The sequence below is a fragment of the Oncorhynchus nerka genome, linkage group LG6, assembly GCF_034236695.1.
Source record: "Oncorhynchus nerka isolate Pitt River linkage group LG6, Oner_Uvic_2.0, whole genome shotgun sequence".
Classification (NCBI taxonomy): Eukaryota; Metazoa; Chordata; class Actinopteri; order Salmoniformes; family Salmonidae; genus Oncorhynchus; species Oncorhynchus nerka.
In genome coordinates this window covers 61793254-61810445 of record NC_088401.1, presented here as the reverse complement: position 1 = coordinate 61810445, position 17192 = coordinate 61793254, and positions in this window count along the sequence as shown.

The window sequence follows — 17192 nt, the reverse complement described above, 5'->3', positions numbered from 1 at the left end:
AAACCTTTGTAAAGTCAGCTAATACAGTTGAAGTCGGAAGTTTACATATATCTTGGCCAAATACATTTAAACTCTGTTTTTCACAATTCCTGACGTTTAATCCTATTAAAAATGCCCTGTTTTAGGTCAGTTAGAATCCCCACTTTATTTTAAGAATGTCAAATGTCAAAATAATAGTAGAGAGAATGATTTATTTCAGGTTTTATTTATTTCATCACATTCCCAGTGGGTCAGAAGTTTACATACACTCAATTAGTATTTGGTAGCATTGTCTTTAAATGGTTTAACTTGGGTCAAACGTTTCGGGTAGCCTTCCACAAGCTCCCAACAGTAGGTTGGGTGAATTTGGGATTGAGGTTAGGGCTTTGTGATGGCCACTCCAATTCCTTGACTTGGTTGTCCATAAGCCATTTTCCCACATCTTTGGAAGTATGCTTGGGGTCATTGTCCATTTGGAAGACCCATTTGCGATCAAGCTTTAAATTTCCTGACTGATGTCTTGAGATGATGCTTCAATATATCCACATAATTTTCCAGCCTCATGATGCCATCCATTTTGTGAAGTGCACCAGTCCCTCCTGCAGCAAAGCACCCCCACAACATGATGCTGCCACTCCTGTGCTTCACGGTTGGGATGGTGTTCTTCGGCTTGCAAGCCTCCCCCTTTTTCCTCCAAAAATAACGATGGTCATTATGACCCAAAAGTTATATTTTTGTTTCATCAGACCAGAGGACGTTTCTCCAATAAGTGCGATCTTTGTCCCCGTGTGCAGTTGTAAACCGTAGTCAAACCATGGTCTTCCTGAGCAGTATGGCGGCTGTGTGGTCCCATGGTGTTTATCCTTTCGTACTATTGTTTGTACAGATGAACGTGGTACCTTCAGGCGTTTGGAAATTGCTCCCAAGGATGAACCAGACTTGTGGAGGTCTACAATTTATTTTCTGAGGTCTTGGCTGATTTATTTAGATTTTCCCATAATGTCAAGCAAAGAGGCACTGAGTTTGAAGGTCGGCCTTGAAATACATCCACAGGTACACCTCCAAATGACTCAAATTATGTCAAGCCTATCAGAAGCTTCTAAAACCATGACCACATTTTCTCGAATTTTCCAAGCTGTTTAAAGACATAGTCAACTTAGTGTATGTAAACTTCTGACCCACTGGAATTGTGAAACAGTGAATTATAAGTGAAATAATCTGTCTGTAACCAATAGTTTGATTTTTTTTGTGTCATGCACAAAGTAGATGTCCTAACCGACTTGCCAAAATCATAGTTTGTGAACAAGAAATTTGTGGAGTGGTTGAAAAGCTAGTTTTAATGACTCCAACCTAAGTGTATGTAAACTTACGACTTCAACTGTATGTCTGCTTACTGCTGGCATTCCATCATCATAACGGTGTTCATTGCATAATGATGCTTTTCACTATATGACAGCATTACATACATAGTTTCAAATAAAGAGTTATCCTCATAACCACTTAAATTGTTTGTTGTCAAGAGTCTTTACGAGTATCTTATCATCCTGCAAAATTCAGGAATGTTTTGTGACAAATACCTTTTTTTCTTACAATCGTCAGCGGAGTTCAAAGAAAGACAGCTTTCTGCTGCTGCCGTTTGCTCTCCACCTAGATTCAGAGCTGTCCGATTCCCCTGATGGAAAATTCTAACTCCCAATGGGCTGCTCTGTTGGTTCTAAATTTCTCCATACCCTGCTCAATGTATAATAGAGCTGTAAACTGAGTGTAAAAGGATGACAGCTAGATAAGTGTTTCTGGCTGTGTGCCCAGCCCTCAATGTGGTCTGAGAAGCCTGTGGTTTAGCAGGTCCCTCAAGCCTGACACATATCTATCTGGCTAGAGATCTCCTGGAGAGGATGTGGAAAAAGAGAGAGACCGCATACTGATATATATATACAGTATGTGGTACCATTTTCTCTAATAAAATGGATAGATTTCCTGATTCCATGCATTACCTGTTCATAGCTTAGTGTGTTTAATTGCAGCAATGTTTCAGATAAACCTAAGGGTCAAATGCTATAATGTACTGGCAAATGTTAATGTTTTGTTGATGAACATTGAGGCTATACGATATTCAGCATCTGCTCAAATCCGTAAGATGTGGATGTGGTCTTTTACTCTTTCGCCTACAGATGATGTCTATCGACAAATAATTTGCTAACTACTAAGCAGCATTTATTAAGTGAGTCACACTAGATATCTATCTAACTCACAGCGGTTTTGTACGTTTTTTTCCCTACAACTAAATATAAATTCACTTCCCAGGGCTTCATTCAAAGGACCCTCATCATGTTTCCATGATTGACAAAGTGAACTGAAGAAAATTTGACCTCCTGAATCTTTCAGATTCTGTTGATTTCTCTCAGCTCGACTGGGTGGGAACAAACATTAACACTTACATTAACACATTAACAAACAGCACAGAACAACACTCTCTTGGCTTGTTCGGTTGCCCAGTGATTTGTATTGGAATTACTGGGTTTTCAGGTTCAGCGAATAATACAGTAGATTTCAATGGAGAGAAAAAAATCCCACTGTACAAATAATATGAAATATTGAAAATTATTACTTTTGAAAATATTAGGACAGGGATTTGAGACTGATATAATTCACAGCGTCCTAGGACAAGCAAAATGGTTATTAAATATAGTGATTTTTCAACATTAAAATGTTTGCGATGATGTATAGAGGGAGTGACTGAGGGTTCAGAGGTGCTGTTTCTATTCTATTCTATTACGTTTGTTAGTCTTTCCTATTGAACAATATATGGGGATGGTTGCTATGGCAACTTGCGAGCGCATAGGAACACAGACTGGAGAGCAGCCAGGAGACAGTAATAAGCTTACTGTGAGCTTGTTTGGCTCCTTCTGTTTATAAATTATGATTAACAAAAAACACTGGCATATAATTTCACACGCACGCACGTGCACATGCATTCATACACAAACAGATTCACCCAAAGACATTTAGTCCCACTTCCACACAATTTCATACATGGCTTGGCAGTGATGAGGAATGCATACTGCCTAGATACCCTCGCAGTGTTTCGCCATCTGCTATTTTTTATCTCCCTCTCTTCCTCCATTGGTACCGACAGAGCTAAAAGGGAGGGATGGTGGATGCGAGGAAGGGAAGTGGGCACAGGGAGGAGGGGGAGGGAGGGGGTCTGCCCAGGAACATGACTAGCCAGAGAGTGTTGTGGGGGCTTGCAAGCTAAGGATTCCCCCAAACAAGACCCCAACCCCCAACAGCAAATCTCCCACCCTTGTTAACAAAGCAGCCGTGACAGGCCTGTGTGAGGGGATGGTATTCAGGCCAAGGCTAGGGAGCTTTGTGTGTGTGTTTAGCACTGCATCCTTTATAGCAGATGTTAATATAGTGTGTGTGTGTAATGTAATATAGTGTTCTAAATAAAGTATCAGTCAAAAGTTTGGACACACCTACTCATTCCAGAGTTTTTCTTTATTTGTACTATTTTCTTTCTACATAATAGTGAAGACATCAAAACTACGAAATAACATGTAGTTAACCAAAAAAGTGTTAAACAAATCAAAATGTATTTTATGTAGTAACCACCATTTGTAACCACCATTTGCCTTGATGACAGCTTTACACACTCTTGGCATTCTCTCAACCAGCTTCATGAAGTAGTCACCTGGAATGCATTTCAATTAACAGGTGTGCCTTGTTAAAGGTTAATTTGTAGAATTTCTTTCCTTCTCAATGTGTTTGAGCCAATCAGTTGTGTTGTGACAAGGTAGGGGTGGTATAGAGAAGATAGCCCTATTTGGTAAAAGACCACGTTAAAATTATGGTAAGAACAGCTCAAATAATCAAAGAAAAACGACTGCGTGAATCAGGATTTCATGGTCAAAATGCCACAAATAAACCACTACTAAAATTATATATTTGACCAAGGAGAGTGATGAGTGCTGCATCAGATGACCTGCCCTCCACAATCACCCGACCTCAACCCAGTCGAGATGGTTTGGGATGAGATGGACCGCAGAGTGAAGGAAAAGCATAATAAAGTACTCAGGAAATAGTAGGAGAGATTCCTCTCAGGAAAACAAGCAACATTTACAATGACCGACAAAGCCAAATGACAGAGGGAGCATATATAGGAAGTATATATACAGTGATAGAGTGGGGATTGGAACCAGGTGTGTGTAATGATGACGAGACATGTCCGGGGTTGATGAGTGAAGGACATTTGCCAGCAGCAGGATCGCAGCATCTAGAACGCCTGAGCTGGACAGGAGTGGGAGCCAAAGCCAAGGCTGGTGTGACAGTGTACCCCCCCCCCCACTGAGGCGCTTTCTTGACTGGTTCTCCTTCTGGGACAGGTGTTCCAGGGGTGGTCTGACTCCTCGCAGTATGAGCAGAGACCCTGTCGACGGCGGCGTTGACGTTCCTCTGGGGGAAGGTGCGTCGGGCCCTCCTCCATGGGCTCAGTCTTGCTGGAGGTTCCTGGGAGAGACCTGAACCCCGGGATGGGCGACGACAGGCACACAGGAGATTATCCAGGCGTATGGCCATGGCGATGAGCTGGTCCAGCGTGAGGTTGTCATCGCGACAGGCCAGCTCGATCTGGACGTCTGCCTGTAGCTCGCTGCGGAAAACTGTCAACAGGGCCTGGTCGTCCCAGCCAGTGGAAGCAGCCACCATCTGGAAATCCAGAGCGTACTCAGACGCTGTAATGGACCACTGGCATAGACAGAGGAGATGCCCAGCTCCCTCTCGGCCCTCTGTAGGGTGGTTGAAAACGGCACAGAAGAGTTGGGTGAAGCACTCACTGGACTGCACTTCTCCCAGACGGCGTACGTCCACTCCAGAGCCCGGCCTGTCAGCCCAGAGATCACCAAGGCCACCTTGTCCCTCTCTGAGGCTGTCCCAGCATGACAAGCAAGATGGAGGTCACACTGCAGGAGAAACCCCCTACAGTGAGCTGGGGTGCCGTCAAACTGCTCCAGGAGGGGTAGGTGGACTTTGCTGATCTGACTAGGTAATGTAGATGGTGGTGGGGTGGCTGGAACGACTGCGGGGAGCTGAGAAGGTGGTGGTGTAGCCTGCAGCCGGCGTACGGTCCAGAGCACCTCTTCCATGGCAATCACGAGGTGCTCCAGGCACGAGTCGTGGTATAGGAGCTTCACTCCTATAGCGGAGAGGTCGGATATCCTGTTGCTTCCTGTTCTCTTGAGTCGGTCATTCTGTCACAAGTGTAGAGAGGAGTAGGCAGGAGGCATTCGCATGTTTAGAACTACTGAGTTTATTAAAACACTATGATTATAAAAGTGGGACAAAAACCAAAGTCCAAAATAATAAAGTACTCAGGAAATAGTAGGAAGGAAAACAAGCAACATTTACAATGACAAGCAGACAAATGACAGAGGGAGCATATATAGGGAGTATATATACAGTGATAGTGGGGATTGGAACCAGGTGTGTGTAATGATGACGAGACAAGTCTGGGGTTGATGAGTGAAGGGCTTTTGGCAGCAGCTAGAAGGCGGTGACGCTGATTACCTGAGCTGGACAGGAGGGGGAGCTAAAGTGAAGGCTGGTGTGCCAATTCCTCATGAAGCTGGAGAGAATGCCAAGAGTGTGCAAAGCTGTCATCAAGGCAAAGCGTGGCTACTTTGAAGCATCGAAAATCTATAATATATTTTGATTTGTTTAACAATTTTTTGGTTATTACATAATTCCATATGTGTTATTTCATGGTTTTGATGTCTTCACTATGATTCTACAATGTGGAAAATAGTGAAAATTTGGTTGGTACTGTATGTGCAGGCAATTCACCACACTTGCTTATTGACATGTTTTATTCAGTTTGGTAATAATCACTTTATTGTACATACTCAAGGCTGACTCAAATTAATTAAAAATTTGACTGTTTTTCCTTATCCCTGAGATACACATTTAAACTGTTTTTATTTATTTCATTTCTTCCAATATGTCTGTAAAGCTCAAGGCTGTCAAAAGCCTAACACTTATAAATAAAAATGCAATTACCAATTGGCTGGGATGTGTAGGCTTTGTCCCAAATGGTACCATATTCCCTATACAGTGCACTACAGAGGCCCTGGTCGATAGTAGTGCACTATAAAGTGAATATTGTTACATTTGGGACATAAACTGTGAAGTACAGCTATGTTGTGACATTTTTGTGACAGCCTCCCACCACTCCAACATTGTTGCCACTCTGTCTAACGTTAGAAAACTCCATGTTAAACAGAAGCTACACTGTAACGTCAGGCCTTAAATTGAGCCCCTTTATTCTGTAGAAGTGAAATATAACAGTAGTATATTATTGTGAGAAGAGCGGAGCAGACCTACCCTCTCCATCCCACTGTGTTGCATACAGTTAGGAGGTTAACCCATACTGGGAATAAATATGAGTCGAATATCACCAAAATTGTATACAGAGATACTACAATTTTCAATTCTCTATATTTTATTTGGTCAACATGTTAGCTTTCAATTAGCTTTCTTTAACATTTGTTCAGAGATGTGAACAAAGATGACCATCTTAGATGATCTAAATCTAAACATTCCCAATGGTTGATCAAAGGTTTGAATTTCACTCATACTGCAATGTAAACATGCAAACGTCTGTACCGCTTCCTGTGTATGTAACGCACCATGCTCACCGGCATCAAATCAAATCAAATTGTATTTGTCACATGCGCCGAATACAACAGGTGTAGGTAGACCTTACTGTGAAATGCTTACAAGCCCTTACATCTATTTTCTTAAAACTGCATTGTTGGTTAAGAAAATGTTTACAAAATAAACTCAGGTAAAAGAAAATTACAAAATATAGAGAAAATAAGCTGTTAAGTAGCCTTTTGAACCTAGACTTTGCGCTCCGGTACTACTTGCCATGCAGTAGCAGAGAGAACAGTATATGACTTGGGTGACTTGAGTCTTTTACCATTTTTTGGGCCTTCCTCTGACACCGCCTAGAATATACGTTTGAAGTCGGAAGTTTACGTACACCTTAGCATAATACATTTAAACTCAGTTTTTCACAATTCCTGACATTTAATCTTAGTAAAAATTCCCTGTCTTACGTCAGTTAGGATCACAACTTTATTTTCAGAATGTGAAATGTCAGAATAATAGTAGAGAGAATAATTTATTTCAGCTTTTATTTCTTTCATCACATTCCCAATGGGTCAGAAGTTTACATACACTCAATTAGTATTTGGTACCATTGCTTTTAAATTGTTTAACTTGGGTCAAACGTTTCTGGTAGCCTTCCACAAGCTTTCCACAATAAGTTGGGTGAATTTTATCCCATTCCTCCTGACAGAGCTGGTGTAGTTTAAGTCAGGTTTGTAGGCCTCCTTGCTCGCACATGCTTTTTCAGTTCTGCCCACACATTTTCTATAGGATTGAGGTCAGGGCTTTGTGCTAGCCACTCCAATACCGTGACTTTCTTGTCCTTAAGCCATTTTGCCACAACTTTGGAAGTATGCTTGAGGTCATTGTCCATTTGGAAGACCCATTTGCGAACAACTTCCTGACTGATGTCTTGAGATGTTGCTTCAATATATCCACATAATTTTCTTTTAATTGTGAAGTGCACTAGTCCTTCCTGCAGCAAAGCTACCCCACAACATGATGCTGCCACCCCCGTGCTTCACATATGGGATAGTATTCTTCGACATACAAGCCTCCCCTTTTTCCTCCAAACATAACCATGGTCATTATGGCCAAACAGTTCTATTTCTGTTTCATCAGACCAGAGAAGATTTCTCCAAAAAAGTATGATCTTTGTCCCCATGTGCAGTTGCAAACCATAGTCTTTTTTTATGTTGGTTTTGGAGCAGTGGCTTCTTCCTTGCTGAGCGGCCTTTCAGGTTATGTTGATATAGGACTCGTTTTACTGTAGATATTGATACTTTTGTACCTGTTTCCTCCAGCATCTTCACAAGGTCTTTTGTTGTTGTTCTGGGATTGATTTGCACTTTTAGCACCAAGTACGTTCATCTCTAGGAGACAGAACGCTTCTCCTTTCTGAGCGGTATAAGGGCTGCGTGGTCCCATGGTGTTTATACTTGGGTACTATTGTTTGTATAGATGAACGTGGTACCTTCAGTCATTTGGAAATTGCTCCCAAGGATAAACCAGACTTGTGGAGGCCTGCCATTTTTTTCTGAGGCCTTGGCTGTTTTCTTTTGATTTTCCCATGATGTCAAGCAAAGAGGCACTGAGTTTGAAGGTAAGCCTTGAAATACATCCACAGGTACACCTCCAATTGACTCAAATGATGTCAATTAGCCTATCAGAAGCTTCTAAAGCCTTGACATAATTTTCATGAATTTTCCAAGCTGTTTAGAGGCACAGTCAATTTAGTGTATGTGGAGGAGTAGTAGGAACGATCGGAGTACCAATGCCCAGCGTAGTAAGTGTACATATTGTTTAATAAGAATAATGAACACTGAACAAAACAATAAATGACAACGTGAAATAACAAAACCGAAACAGTTCCGTGTGGAACAAACACTGACACAGAAAATAATCACCAACAACTCAAAAGTGAAACCAGGCTACCTAAGTATGGTTCTCAATCAGGGACAACGATTAACAGCTGCCTCTGATTGAGAACCATACCAGGCCAAACACAGAAATCCCAAATTATAGAAAAAGGAACATAGACTGCCCACCCCAACTCACGCCCTGACCATACTAAAACAAAGACAAAACAAAGGAACTAAGGTCAGAATGTGACAGTGGAGTGGTTGAAAAACAAGTTTTCATGACTCCAACCTAAGTGTATGTAAACTTCCGACTTCAAATCAAATCAAATGTATATATATAGCCCTTCGTACATCAGCTGATATCTCAAAGTGCTATACAGAAACCCAGCCTAAAACCCCAAACAGCAAGCAATGCAGGTGTTGAAGCACGTTGGCTAAGAAAAACTCCCTAGAAAGGCCAAAACCCAGGAAGAAACCTAGAGAGGAACCAGGCTATGAGGGGTGGCCAGTTCTTTTCTGGCTGTGCCGGGTGGAGATTATAACAGAACATGGCCAAGATGTTCAAATGTTCATAAATGACCAGCATGGTCAAATAATAGGTCTGGGACAGGTAGCACGTCCGGTGAACAGGTCAGCATCCCATAGCCGCAGGCAGAACAGTTGAAACTGGAGCGGCAGCACGGCCAGGTGGACTGGGGACAGCAAGGAGTCATCATGCCAGGTAGTCCTGAGGCATGGTCCTAGGGCTCAGGTCCTCCGAGAGAGAGAAGGAAAGAGAGAATTAGAGAGAGCATACTTAAATTCACACAGGACACCAGATAAGACAGGAGAAGTACTCCAGATAAAACAAACTGACCCTAGCCCCCCTACACATAAACTACTGAAGCATAAATACTGGAGGCTGAGACAGGAGGGGTCAGGAGACACTGTGGCCCCATCCAATGACACCCCCGGACAGGGCCAAACATGAAGGATATAACCCCACCCACTTTGCAAAGTACAGCCCCCACACCACTAGAGGGATATCTTCAACCACCAACTTACCATCCTTAGACAAGGCCGAGTATAGCCCACAAAGATCTCCGCCATGGCAAAACCCAAGGGGGGGACCCAGACAGGAACCCAGACAGGAAGATCACATCAGTGACTCAAGTGAAGCACTCAAGTGATGCACCCCTCCTAGGGACGGCATGAAACAGCACCAGTAAGCCAGTGACTCAGCCCCTGTAATAGGGTTAGAGGCAGAGAATCCCAGTGGAAAGAGGGGAACTGGACAGGCAGAGACAACAAGGGCGGTTCGTTGCTCCAGAGCCTTTCCGTTCACCTTCACACTCCTGGGCCAGACTACACTCAATCATATTACCCACTGAAGAGATGAGTCTTCAGTAAAGACTTAAGGTTGAGACCAAGTTTGCGTCTCTCACATGGGTAGGCAGACAATTCCATAAAATGGAGCTCTATAGGAGAAAGCCCTGCCTCCAGCTGTTTGCTTAGAAATTCTATGGAAAATTAGGAGGCCTGCGTCTTGTGACCGTAGCGTACTTGTAGGTATGTACGGCAGGACCAAATCAGAGAGATAGGTAGGAGCAAGCCCATGTAATGCTTTGTAGGTTAGCAGTAAAACCTTGAAATCAGCCCTTGCCTTGACAGGAAGCCAGTGTAGGGAGGCTAGCACTGGAGTAATATGATCAAATCTTTTGGTTCTAGTCAGGATTCTAGCAGCCGTATTTAGCACTAACTGAAGGTCATTTAGTGCTTTATCCGGGTAGCCGGAAAGTAGAGCATTGCAGTAGTCTAACCTAGAAGTAACAAATGCATGGATACATTTTTCTGCATCCTTTTTGGACAGAAAGTCTCTGATTTTTGCAATATTACGTAGATGGAAAAAGCTCTCCTTGAAACAGTCTTGATATGTTCGTCAAAAGAGAGATCAGGGTCCAGAGTAAAGCCGAGGTCCTTCACAGTTTTATTTGAGACGACCGTACAACCATTAAGATTAATTGTCAGATATCTTTGTTTCTTGGGACCTAGAACAAGCATCTCTGTTTTGTCCGAGTTTAAAAGTAGAAAGTTTGCAGCCATCCACTCCCCTTATGTCTGAAACACAGGCTTCTAGCGAGGGCAATTTTGGGGCTTCACCATGTTTCATTGAAATGTACAGCTGTGTGTCATCCGCATATCAGTGAAAGTTAACATTATATTTTCGAAGGACATCCCCAAGAGGTAAAATATATAGTGAAAACAATAGTGGTCCTAAAACGGAACCTTGAGGCACACCGAAATTTACAGTTGATTTGTCAGAGGACAAGCCATTCACAGAGACAAACTGATATCTTTCCGACAGATAAGATCTAAACCAGGCCAGAACTTGTCCGTGTAGACCAATTTGGGTTTCCAATCTCTCCAAAAGAATGTGGTGATCGATGTTATCAAAAGCAGCACCAAGGTCTAGGAGCACGAGGACAGATGCAGAGCCTCGGTCTGATGCCATTAAAAGGTAATTTACCACCATCACAAGTGCAGTCTCAGTGCTATGATGGGGTCTAAAACCAGACTGAAGCATTTCGTATACATTGTTTGTCTTCAGGAAGGCAGTGAGTTGCTGCGCAACAGCCTTTTCTAAAATATTTGAGAGGAATGGAAGATTCGATATAGGCCGATAGTTTTTTATATTTTCTGGGTCAAGGTTTGGCTTTTTCAAGAGAGGATTTATTACTGACACTTTTAGTGAGTTTGGTATACATCGAGTGGATAGAGAGCTGTTTATTATGTTCAACATAGGAGGGCCAAGCACAGGAAGCAGCTCTTTCAGTAGTTTAATTGGAATGTGGTTCAGTATGCAGCTTGAAGGATTAGAGGCCATGATTATTTTCGTCATTGTGTCAAGAGATATAGTACTAAAACACTTGAGTGTCTCTCTTGATCCTAGGTCCTGGCAGAGATGTGCAGACTCAGGAAAACTGAGGTTTGAAGGAATACCTAGATTTAAAGAGGAGTCCGTAATTTGCTTTCTAATAATCACGATCTTTTCCTCAAAGAAGTTCATGAATTTATCACTGCTGAAGTGAAAGCCATCCTCTCTTGGGGAATGCTGCTTTTTAGTTAGCTTTGCGACAGTATCAAAAAGGAATTTCGGATTGTTCTTATTTTCCTCAATTAAATTGGAAAAATAGGATGATCGAGCAGCAGTAAGGGCTCTTCGGTACTGCAGGGTACTGGCTTTCCAAGCTAGTCGGGAAGACTTCCAGATTGGTGTGGCGCCATTTCCATTCCAATTTTCTGGAAGCTTGCTACAGAGCTCGGGTATTTTCTGTATACCAGGGAGCTAGTTTCTTATGAGAAATGTTTTTAGTTTTTAGGGGTGCAACTGCATCTAGGGTATTGCGCAAGGTTAAATTGAGTTCCTTAGTTAGGTGGTTAACTGATTTTTGTCCTCTGACGTCCTTGGGTAGGCAGAGGGAGTCTGGAAGGGCATCAAGGAATCTTTGTGTTGTCTGTGAATTTATAGCACGATTTTTGATGCTCCTTGGTTGGGGTCTGAGCAGATTATTTGTTGCAATTGCAAACGTAATAAAATGGTGGTCCGATAGTCCTGGATTATGAGGAAAAACACTAAGATCCACAACATTTATTCCATGGGACAAAACTAGGTCCAGAGTATGACTGTGACAGTGAGTAGATCCAGAGACATGTTGGACAAAAACCACTGAGTCGATGATGGCTCCGAAAGCCTTTTGGAGTGGGTCTGTGGACGTTTCCATGTGAGTATTAAAGTCACCAAAAATGTGAATATTATCTGCTATGACTACAAGGTCCGATAGGAATTCAGGGAACTCAATGAGGAACGCTGAATATGGCCCAGGAGGCCTGTAAACAGTAGCTATAAAAAGTGATTGAGTAGGCTGCATAGATTTCATGACTAGAAGCTCAAAAGACGAAAACGTCATTTTTTTTGTGTAAATTGAAATTTGCTATCGTAAATGTTAGCAACACCTCCGCCTTTGCGGGATGCACGGGGGATATGGTCACTAGTGTAACCAGGAGGTGAGGCCTCATTTAACACAGTAAATTCATCATGCTTAAGCCATGTTTCAGTCAGGCCAATCACATCAAGATTATGGTCAGTGATTAGTTCATTGACTATAATTGCCTTTGAAGTAAGGGATCTAATATTAAGTAGCCCTATTTTGAGATGTGAGGTATCATGAACTCTTTCAATATTGACAGGAATGGAGGAGGTCTTTATCCTAGTGAGATTGCTAAGGCGAACACCGCCTAGTTTAGTTTTGCCCAACCCAGGTCTCAATGGGGATAGCTGAGCTGACTACACTGACTGTGCTTGTGGCAGACTCCACTAAGCTGGCAGGATGGCTAACAGCCTGCTGCCTGGCCTGCACCCTATTTCATTGTTGCGCTAGAGGAGTTAGAGCCCTGTCTATGTTGACTTCAACTGTAGGTGCTGGATGGCAGGAAGCTTGGCCCAGTGATGTACAAGCGCCTTACGGTTGGATGCCGAGCAGTTGCCATACGAGGTGGTGATGCAACCAGCTCTTGATGGTGCAGCTGTAGAACATGTGCCCCCTCTCTAAGCAGGGCAGTGTAAACAGAAATATCTTGTTGAGCCAGAACTCTTACAGTAAAAATTGTAATAGCATAGCAATATTTTTGAAATAGCTTTATTTTTGAGACTTGTTTTATTGAGTTTTTATGAGTAGTTGTAGTAACAGCCTGTTACTGTCATTCCCTGACCTTAGATATCTCTGTTTTCAATATATTTTGGTTAGGTTGTGACTAGGGTGGATACTCTAGTTTTTGTATGTCTAGGGGTTTTGTATGTCTAGGGTTTTTTGTAGGTCTATGGATTTTTGTATATCTATGTTGGCCTGATATGGTTTCCAATCAGACAGCTGTTTATCGTTGTCTCTGATTGAGGATCATATTTAGGCAGGCCTTTTTCCCACTTTCTTGGGTTGGGAACTTGTTTATGTTTAGTTGCCTGTCAGCATTAGTTTGTAAGCGTCACATTTCGTTTGGTTGTTTGTTGTTTTTGTTCGTTCATTAAAAAGAGAATGTACGCATACCACGCTGCGCCTTGGTCCGATCCTTATGAACGTGACAGAAGATCCCACCACAAATGGACCAAGCAGCGTGGCCAGGAGGATTGGACCTGGGAGGAGATCCTGGATGGAAAAGGACCCTAGACGCAGGCTGGGAAGTATCGCCGTCCGAAGGAGGAGATAGAGGCAGCGAGAGAGGAACGGCGTCGATACGAGGAGTTAAGTTGGAGAGGTAGGCCACAGAAACCCCAATATTTTTGGGGGGGAGGCACATGGAGCAGTTGGCGGAGCCGAGGAGTAAACCAGAGCCAGTCTGGGAGAAGGAGAATTCGGAGGAGAGAGAAATGAGGGAGTTGTTGAGTTGGTGGAGGAAGTACGGAATAAAGGAATAAAGGAACGTGTTGTCAGTTTGGTGCCACCTGAGTCAGCTCCCCGTACTCATCCTGAAACTTGTGTTAAAATTCCGGAACAATTGATTCCAGCTATACAAACCAGGTCTCCAGTGTACCTTTATAACTAAGTGCGTCCTGTGCCAACTCCTTGCACTCTCCCTCAAGTGCACTTTCCCATTCAGGTGTGTCCTGTTCCTGCTCCTCGCACTCTCCATCAAGTGCGTGTCCACAGTCCAGTACGTCCTGTGCCTCCTCTTCGCATTCGCCCTGAGGTGCGTGTCATCAGCCCGGTGCTAAGGTCTCCAGTGCGCATCCACAGTCCAGTACGTCCTGTGCCTCTTCCCCGCACTTGCCCTGAGGTGCGTGTCATCAGCTCGATGCCACCTGTACCGGTCCCACGCATCAGACCTCCAGTGCGTCTCCACAGTCCAGAGCTTCCGGCGACAGTTCCCAGTCCAGAGCTTCTGGCGACAGTTCCCAGTCCAGAGCTTCCAGCGACAGTTCCCAGTCCAGAGCTTCCAGCGACAGTTCCCAGTCCAGAGCTTCCGGCGACGTTTTCACAGTCCGGAACCTCTGGCGACATTTTCACAGTCCGGAACATCTGGCGACGTTTCACAGTCCGGAACCTCCAACGACGGTCCCCAGTCCGGAATCTCCAACGACGGTCCCCAGTCCGGAACCTCCAGCGACGGTCCCCAGTCCGGATCCTCCAGCGACGGTCCCCAGTCCGGGGTGTCCAGCGATGGTGCCCAGTCCGGGCCTCCAGCGGCGGTCCCCAGTCCGGAGTCTTCAGTGGCGGTCCCCAGTCCGGGGCCTCCGGCGATGATCCACGGTCCGGTTCGACAGAAGCGGAGGGATCAGCGTAAGGAGGGGGGTGCGTCCAGAACCGGAGCCACCACCGAGGGTAGATGCCCACCCGGACCCTCCCCTATAGGTTCAGGTTTGCGGCCGGGAGTCCGCACCTTTGGGGGGAGGGGGGGGGGGGGGGTACTGTCACGCCCTGACCTTAGATATCTCTGTTTTCAATATATTTTGGTTAGATCAGGTCAAATTTCAGAATACAGAGGGATAGGAGGGACGCCATGTGTTTTCTGTTTGCTCCCGTGGTATTTTTAAAGTTTATGTGATTTTTGCAGCAGAACCGTATTTATTTTCAGATATTAATTTGGTGATCCCTTTCCGTAAAAACCAAGACTACTTTGCTTCCGAATGTCAGCATGTCGACCAAACATAAGGCCAAAAGCATGACTTTGAGAAAACCCGGCCTACAAGACCCACTCTCATCACTGCCCTCTCCTGAGTCTGAAGGCCCGGGGACGCACACTTTACCCGGGGGTGCGGCTTGGCCTGGCGGCGCTGAAATGAACATTCTCGAGGCCATCAAACTACTGCGCTCTGAGATAGTTGAAATGAAAACGGAGGTGGTTGCTACGATTGAGGCCCGAATACAGGAGGTTTCTGATACTTTAAAAGCAGATTTAACCATCCTGCGGAACGAGACTGTGCCAGCAATCACAATACTCAAAACAACAACGGCGTCACACACTACAACGATTGAGGCACTGGAGACCTCCGCTACTAATGTCTCCGACTTAACTACATCCCTGGAGGCTGAAGTGAAACGCCTAGCTGCGGATTTGAAAAAGGTGAAGGAGAGCTGTGTGAGTGTAGAGGGATTGTAAAGCAATAATCTGAGACTTGTCAGAGGAAATGCATCGCGCCACGGATTTCGTTTCAGGGCTGCTGAAGGATGTTCTTGCCTTAGATGAAAAGCCCCTGATTGATCGAGCCCACCGGTCGCTGCGCCCAAAGCCCCGGGATGGGGAGAGGCCCCGTGACAAAATTCTTCGAGTGCACTTTTTTCATGAGAAGATGGAGATCCTCAGACGAGCCCGCAATACCACTCTGAGCTTTCAAGGACAGAGCTTCTCCATCTACCAGGACTACTCCCCCACTGTTTCCAGGCAGCGCCCAGCTTTCGGACAGGCCAAACGAGTACTTCGGGACCATCCAGGTGTGAAGTATGGACTGCGATTCCCGGCCCGTTTATCTCATGAGGGTAAAGACTACACATTTGAGTCTCCGGATGAGGCTATGGCTCACATTCAACATCACATCAAGAAGTCTTGAACATGCTCACAGTTCAGCAACTGTTGCTTGCGAACTGTGGATACTAAGTACCCCACCTGTGGTTCAATTATGTTTAGATATAACAGGCTAGTCTTGTATAGTTGGCGAACCCATTCAGGCTTATTTGATGTGATATAATGTTTTGATCATCTAGTGTGCGTGCCTTACAAGCATTCAGTCATTTTAATTTAATTGTATTAAGGTTTTACTTAACTCCTGTGTTTCTAGGCTGTCTCGCTCACCTATTCAGTTTGTTTACACAGTGTCTCAGTGACTCAAAATATTTTTGGTTATTTGTTTACTGCATCCGTTTGCATTGACCCAGTAAACAGTAAATGTCTCCCGAGGCTACACGGTTTTTGGGGTTTCACGTCAATTTTAAAAGTTTTGAGCGTCATTTATGCCAAGCAAACGTAGTTTTTTGGTATTGGTTGTAAGCTGTCTCAGCGTCAACTAGACTACTATTATAATTACTATTATTTTTGATTGTCTTACTATGATTTCCTTACTTCAAATTGGGTTTTTGGCTCTCTCAATGCCTGTTATAAGACTGGGAATATAATTATATACATCTACAAGTGGTGCTTTTGTCATTCCGTTTGCACAAGGGATTCAGCTTTTTTTTATTTGAAAAAAAAAAAAAAAAACGTTCTTTTTGCTGCTTGATCCACTAACAAAACGTGACTTTAAAGAGCGGGACTGTGGGTTTAGGTTTAAGACCGCACTCTCACAGACACACTGTGCAAAGAAAACATGTTCTATTTAGGCTTGTACCTCGTTTGGGGAGGTATTGTCTGGGATGGGGGGGAGGTTGAATTGTTCAGTTCTAATGTTGTCATTCTGCCTTTTTAGTTTTTTTTCTGTACTTTTTCCAAACATCTACCACCGTACATTATTACTCTGAGACAAGTTATTCTGGGGGTTTTGGGCGCTCATTGCTTTTCCATTCTATGCTCTAATGACAGGGTTGAATAACGGGAATTCCCAGAGGGGCCGAAATAATGTGATCAAGAACATTTCATGGAACACCAAAGGGGTTAATAACCCGGTGAATCGTAAGAGGGTGTTGACACACTTAAAGGGTTTGAATGCAAATATTGCATTTT